We start from the raw sequence: 7,500 nt of genomic DNA, 5'->3' as shown, positions 1-7,500 counted from the left end.
CTAAGAGGTAGAGCGGGAGAGTGAGGGGATTGGTATGAGAGGCAGTAGAGGCTGAACCCTTGCAGATAGTGGAGATGCGACTGAGCCGTTGGCTTCTCAGAATCACAGTCCCAATAAATTGATAATGAGACTGAAGAAGATGAGAAAAACTGGCTTTGTGAGCCAACGTGTCTTTGTGTTGGATGGGCCTGTCCCCCAGATGTGACATTCTTATGAAAGGAATATCAGTGGGCTTTATTGGTCGGTCCATCTTTTCCTATCCGTTTGTCCTTCTGGCTTGCTCTCTTTAGCTCTCTCTTGGTTTGTGTTCATATCCCCTGATTTTCTCTGGTCTATGAATCACCCACTACTCTCCCTGCCTCCCTCTCTCTTTCACTCTCTCTCTCTCTCTATCTTTCTCGCTTGCCCTAACTCACTCTCTCTCTATCTTTCTCGCTTGCCCTAACTCTCTGTCTATCTATCTTTCTTGCATACGCTCTCTCGCCGCAAATGGGTTTATCATGTAGCTCAAATTCAGGAGGGTAGAAAAGATTAGTGCTTTTATGCCACATGCCAACTAGTGTGCAAGTGCGTGTGTGTGTGTGTGTGTGTGTGTGTGTGTGTGTGTGTGTGTGTGTGTCTACGTGTGTATTATGTGTGTGTGTGTGTGTGTGTGTGTGTGTGTGTGTGTATTATGTGGCAGGAGAGGGATGCTGAGAGAAGCAGGTGAGAGGAATGAGAAAATGAAAGAGAGATTTGTGGTTGCCATGGCACATGTGTGTTTGTCTCCGGAAATGTGTGTGTGTGTGTGTGTGTGTGTGTGTGTGTGTGTGTGTGTGTGTGTGTGTGTGTGTGTGCGTGTGTGTGTGTGTGTGCGTGTGTGTGTGTGTATGTTATAACATGCATGTGTTTCTGCCAGCTCAGTAGAAAAATCTCTCATATGGAGTTTAAAAATAGCAGTCTTTCCATTAATAAAACATCTCTGGACTGGAGCTCCTCCGTAGCTCAGGGAGGAAGCCCATCTTCAGCAGAGTATTTTTAGAATGGAGCGCTCGCTTCTCGAACCTACCCCATGATGCCTGTTTTCATTTGGCCTCTGAATCTTTCATTAATGTTGCTGTACTAAATTGAGTGATTCTAAACAAACTCATTGCACCCTCACAGACGGACGCGCTGGTGATGTGCGGCAGATTTTTTTTTGTAGATTCCAAGATTGTAGAATCCAAGATTGTGTGATAGATTCTGCCACAGAGAGCTGTTTTTTCCTCCTCTTTTTCATTTCCTTTCATTCATGCTTCTCCCTTCATCCATTTCATTTTGCCGTCTTTCCCAGCTGTGCCTCCTCTTGACCTGGCTGACCAAACGGTGATCTGGCGCTCTCTCCCCCCGATGCCAGTCCGAACCGTTGCCATGCAAACACCATGACAACAGCGATGGAATCTCTTGAATGGAGAGGTCTGAACTTGGAGGGGCTGCGGCATGCAGAGCAGAGCTCAGAGGGACAAATCCAAGCCTCACACACACACACACACACACACACACACGCACACACACACACACACACACAGACGCACACACACTCTCATTCTCTTAGACTCCACAAACAATGTGCACTAAGCGCACACATACACACAAAGTTGTGGCGCTTGGAAGCTTCATACTGGAGAGCCATTGAGCCAGAGCCTACAAGGGAAAAGATGCCGCAAGCTTGTGTGAAGATGAGATTTGATTCCCATTTCCCATGCATTTACTCTCAGCCTCTCTCTCTCTCTCTCTCTCTCTCTCTCTCTCTCTCTCTCTCTCTCATATGCACTCTCTATCTCTTCTCCCCATGACTTATTTCCTGTCACACATTTGTTCACTCCTTATATTGTGTTCCATTAAAGAGTCTGCAATTCTGGGAAAAGGTTGTTGATATTTGAGCTCAACAGCCAATCAAATGACCCACCTCTCTGTGCCTCTGAGGCAATGTGTTGATGGGCAGGACTTGTTTCTGGCTCTGTCCAAGCCACTGTGTGTGTTTCCCATTGACAGAATCTGGACTCTGTATGAACACCAGTGTTTGTTGTGTGTGCACATACTGAATGAACAGCTAGCTGTCCACAAGGAGCAATGTGATGGGGTTGATCAAAAGTGTTTTGGATTAGAATTGTAGACTATTTTTTACATTCACCTGTTTTACAATAATTCAATAATTCAACTCATAGCAGCCTATACTTCTCTTCTCTTCTCTTCTCTTCTCTTCTCTTCTCTTCTCTTCTCTTCTCTTCTCTTCTCTTCTCTTCTCTTCATCTCTTCTCATGTCAAGCTTGATTCGGGAGAACAGGTGCTGTGTTGCTGTGGTGCTGGATTGGGCGCACCTGTGTGTTCGAGACTCCACACTCATCAGAGCAGTCATTTGCTCTGTCACCACCATGATGATGGAGGTGATGAATCTGTACAAGCAGAAAATCAGATGTGGATGGGATCCGTCGGAGGGCTGCGACTGTAATGACACAGACCTACTGCACACAGCAGAAAGCACAACCCCTCACACACAAGCACTATGTAAATAGAGATCACAGACACCTAGCCTGTATACTACAAGTCACTAACAAAATATATGAACCTACCCTTTGCACTTTTCATAAATGGACTGTGAAATGAACTGCCAGGTTTGTTGCCCTATTGAGCTTCATATGGTGAGTTTCTCCAATATGAGCGACAAATGATAAATTAGGAGCTTGAGCAGGTAGTGGACAAGGGTCAGACTGCACCAGTGTCGTGGAGAGAGCCCCTACTGTGAGACTATCTGCAGCAGGAGCGACTGAACTTCTGCTGCCCTTTGCTGCTCATCATGATTGACAGTAGTTCATATTGTAAGTTCACATGTAGTCTACATATGGACTTATTTATCACTTTAATTTCTCTCTCTCTGTCTCTCTCTCTCCTCCTCTGAAATTCCTCACTTCGGGGTCTGGGGATTGTTACTTATGGCTGCTTACAGTAGCTCAATCTGTTCTCTGTCCAGGCACATGACAAACGAGCACTCATTGTCATGACCACACAGAAGTCAAATTTCCTCGAGAGAGACAACAAATATGGAGGCAGGTAGAGAGAGACAGAGTGAGAGATAGACAACAAGAAGTGTGTTTAGACAGGAGGTTCAGTGCAGGTGTTTATTTATAATCAAAGGTAGCCTGAATCAACAGAGTAACTATGTCACATGGGAAGACTGTTTCTATTTGTACATAGCCTATGTGTGGGTGAGGGCCATTTTATATCCAGTGCCTATTTTACAATATAATTTATATGCTATGTGAGAGGCATTTATATGTCAGTTTCTTTCTTTCTTTCTCTTACACAGTGTGTGTGTGTGTGTGTCTGTGTGTGTGTGTGGCGGCTATGGAATGTTACTTTATTTATTAACTGCAATGTCACTAATTATTAGTATATACTGTAATTGCAGAATTGTTAATGGTCTAATCCATGAATTCAGGGAGCAGACGCAATCCTTTATTATTCTCCTTAATTAAACGTTAACATACTTGTCATAGCTGCACGTCCTGTGAGCATGAAATGAAATAGCTATCTCAGCTGTGGCCCATGCAACTGAATGTTCCACCTACATCTCAGATGTTTGCATTGGGGAAGCTTTAAATAGTTGGCCTGTTTAGTCCAACGTAACTTTATTTACATCCACAATTAGTTACTGCTGACATTTGGGTCTGTCTGTTTCCTCCTTTGTACAGAGCCGATCACCTATAAATACCCCAGACCTGGGACTCAATCCCCCCCACCACCCCTCCTTCCCTTCTCCCCCCTATCTTTTCCCCATCCTGTCTTTCATTTCCTCTCCTCCTCTCAATTCTTCTCTTCCTTCCTCAGAGTCTGGTTTTAACGGAGAGACAAGGAGACGTAAGAGTGTTGGAGCATGTAGAAAACACACACACACACACACACTAACACCCCCCCCCCAACACACACACACACTCATGAATGCATGCGCAATGAGAAACGTAAAACGTAAAAAGAGTAAAAAGCATTTACACATCTGTTCACAGATCCACAGACTCACAGACATATGAATGCAGATACATATGCAAGACTAGACATCCCGCTGACTGCTCATGAACACATATGTGTGGGGGGTGTCGTCTATATGTGTGTGTATATGCATAGTTGACCTCACAGGCAGACTGGGTAATGACTGTATTGTTGAGTGGGGGTCGCTGGGTCCGTTAGGGTATCTGGGTCACTGAATATGTTGTGTGTGTGTGTGTGTCAGGGGGGGGTTAGTATGTATGTATGTGTACGTTAGTGTGTTTGACCTCATTGTCCCCACATTATCACTGTTTTCTCACTTTCTCCATGGGGAGGCAGAGAGATTGCACACTAGGGGAGCTCTGCCTGAAAGTCTCATACAACCAGAAGAAGAAGATGATGATGATGATGATGATGATGATGATTATGATGGAGAATTGTTTATCATAAAATCCGTATTTATTGTTATCATTATTTTTATTATTGTTACCATGTCACTAAACTGTGTTTAGATGTAAATATAAGCAATTAGGAAAGAAAGCAAAGCAAACTGCATGAAGGCAAAACACAGGTTGACAAAGCGCTGTCAGAACACCAACCTTAATCAATGCTTAGGCTATAAATCCAGAATCTGTCATAAATAGGATTAGGAGCAGTATGGTTTGGATTGATCTCATCTCATCTGATCTGATCAGCTGTGAGTTCAGCTGGCCTGGCCTGTTATCTCCTACTGACATGCAGATGGAGCATCTGGGCAACATGTGTGACAGAAGTGCTTTCCAGTGAAGCACCAGTCCACTGAGAGCTGCCTGGGGTCTTCACTTAAGAGGAAAGGAGGAGGGGAAAGAGAGAAGGAGAGAAGAAAAAAGAGAAGGGAATGAATCATGAGAAGATGACAGAGAATATAGATACCCCTGTCTATATAATAACATGAGCACCGACAAAATGAACAAGCTATGAAAAATGAGGCATAGATTTAAAACAAGCAGAAGAGGGACCAGTATTATCAAATGGTTAGGAGAAACATATCAGGGGTTTGTCTTCTTGACCAGGGGAGAGGAGAGGAGAGAGCCTGGACAACTCGAGCAGAGTGTTGAAAGATTAGGAGTGGAAGGTGGCGAAGCAGTGATCTGTGACGGAGTGGATGGCGGCGCGCGTCCGGTCGGCCCATCTGTTGGCGCGTGTGTTTATGACCCGGAGAGCCCCCTGTGCAGGAAGGAGCCGCCCCCCCCCCCCCCCCCTGGGCTGCCGCGCCGCAACCTGATCCCTTTAATGAAGCTCAGGCACGGCCCAGAGCCACTTAGAGGCGACGTGAGAGAGGGCAGCGACACTCAACACCACACGGGGCTTAGGCAGCGGGCACTCTCTCATGCACACACACACAGACACACACACATGAGGTCATGTCTAATGTGCAATTTCACTCATATGCAGACACACTTTCACACACAGGCAGCACAAAGTGTTTACAGGCCTAACCACATATATAGGCACACACACACACACACACACACACACACACACAAATTGCAAACACTGACAGATAAAATAGAACAGAAAAGCCTTTAACACCATGCATGTTGCTGTGATAGCCTTACAGCAACAGCTTAACTGGGGTTTTGTGTGTTTATGGGGGTGTGGGGTTCCCCTCCTTGTCCCCCTGTGGACTGAGGCTCTGTGTGAATGAGGCCCAAACTGGAGCAACTGATTGGGTTTCCAGGCACTGGCATACAATGGCTTGAGCTGAACTATGTGGAAAACAGAACTTTTTCTAAAATGTTATAAGACACACACACACACACACACATACAGAAAGAGTAACTCACACACAATGTGTGCAGCTAGACAATGCGACTAATACACTTGTTTCAAAGATATATCAGCATTTCCCTTATGCTGTTTCACCACTAATCTGTGGTTCTGTCTTTCTCTGGGTCTACATTTATACAACTTCATGAAATATATTGCATATAATGAAAATATATCACCTATGACCAAATCATATACATATATTCATACATATAAGTCTGCTTTATATTTCTGCGTAGCCTCTTTAGTCTGACGGGAGGATGAGAGTTAACAGCCGGACTTCACCGGGAGCGCAACTGAAGCCTTCCATTCGTGGAGTGTCAAAATAATTTTAGAAGACTAATCTAAATTGTGTGTGTTGTGCTCACAGCTCTGGTGTAGACAGCTCCATTGATTCAAATGACGCTCCACAAACAGCGCACTTGAGTTGAGCGCCCGGTGTAGTCCCACTATAAGGAGCCACGTCTCCTGGCTCTTCCTCAGCCCTCACCTCTCAGCACCTCCAGCCAGGGGGAACAAATGACTTGCTGTCAGTGTTGACTTTAAATCAGTCGGGGGACCGAGGCGAAGCAGGAAGAAAAGAGCTGTTATCCTCTGTTTATAAATACAGAGTGCTGGAAAAATTCTGCTTATGACAGCCATGGAAACAACACACAGACACACACACACACACACACTCACAGATACACACACACACACCGTCAAGGTGACTGCTGGAATGTGTGAGTGTGGTTGTCTTAATAACTGTCATCTGCTTTCAGTCACGCAGCAGTCCTGAGTGCTGAGGTCAGAACACTCTAGCAAAACACTAGTGGTGTCTCTGTGTTTGTTGCCTATGCATTGTATGCTCCACTTGTGTTTTCTGCATGTGTACATGTGTGTGTGTTGCCCATATATGCATTGTATGCACCTCATGGTGTGTTCTGCATGTGTGCACGTATATGTGAAGGTGTTATATGCAACTCAAGGTCTCCTATGTAATTGTCCGTTCTTTGTCGCCATGTTTAGAGAATTACATTCAAATAGGTATGATTCCCATGTCTGATGTGTATGTGTATGAGGGTATATGTATATTTCAAAAATGTGGTCTTAAGTAGTTTCTTTCGGTGAATCATAAATGTGCTTGAGTTTGTGGTATGTGTGTGTGTGTGTGTTCCCTCTCTGTGTAATCCTCCTGTGCTTTTTCTCAGCTCTCTCTCTCTCTCTCATACACACACACACACACACACACACACACACACACACACACACACACACACACAAAAACACACACATTCCTGATAGTCATGTTGAATGCGAATCTAAAGCCTAAAAGCCCTTTCACATCAAGTGATATCAGTGAGTCAGTCACCCACTCAGCTTTGATTATTATCACTGACCACAAAAATGCACTTCTATAAGGCAGCACTGTGAGTCAGTCACAGTGTTGGTCATGGGGGAGAATTCTGGTTATCCGCTGTGGCTCACTGGGTGGTGGCGGTGGTGGTGGTATCTCTGATGGGGGTTCAGCTGGAGCCGGTACACTGTGACTCTCTGCTCAATGTTTACAGACCTCTTCCGGCCCGCTTGAGTCCTCATATGGTGCTGAGAACGTGCTTCCTGGCATTCCACAGAGATTTTTCACTCCTTCTGTGACACTCGTCTGTCTGCGTCCTTGTCTTCCTCCTCTCCTCTCCTGTCCTCCCTCGC

This window comes from Alosa pseudoharengus, unplaced genomic scaffold (genome assembly GCF_046254945.1).
Source record: "Alosa pseudoharengus isolate Yale_2024_CS ecotype anadromous, Long Island Sound unplaced genomic scaffold, YU_APseudo_1.1 YU_APseudo_1.1_scf_22, whole genome shotgun sequence".
In the NCBI taxonomy this organism is placed as follows: Eukaryota; Metazoa; Chordata; class Actinopteri; order Clupeiformes; family Clupeidae; genus Alosa; species Alosa pseudoharengus.
This window is presented reverse-complemented; position numbering follows the sequence as displayed.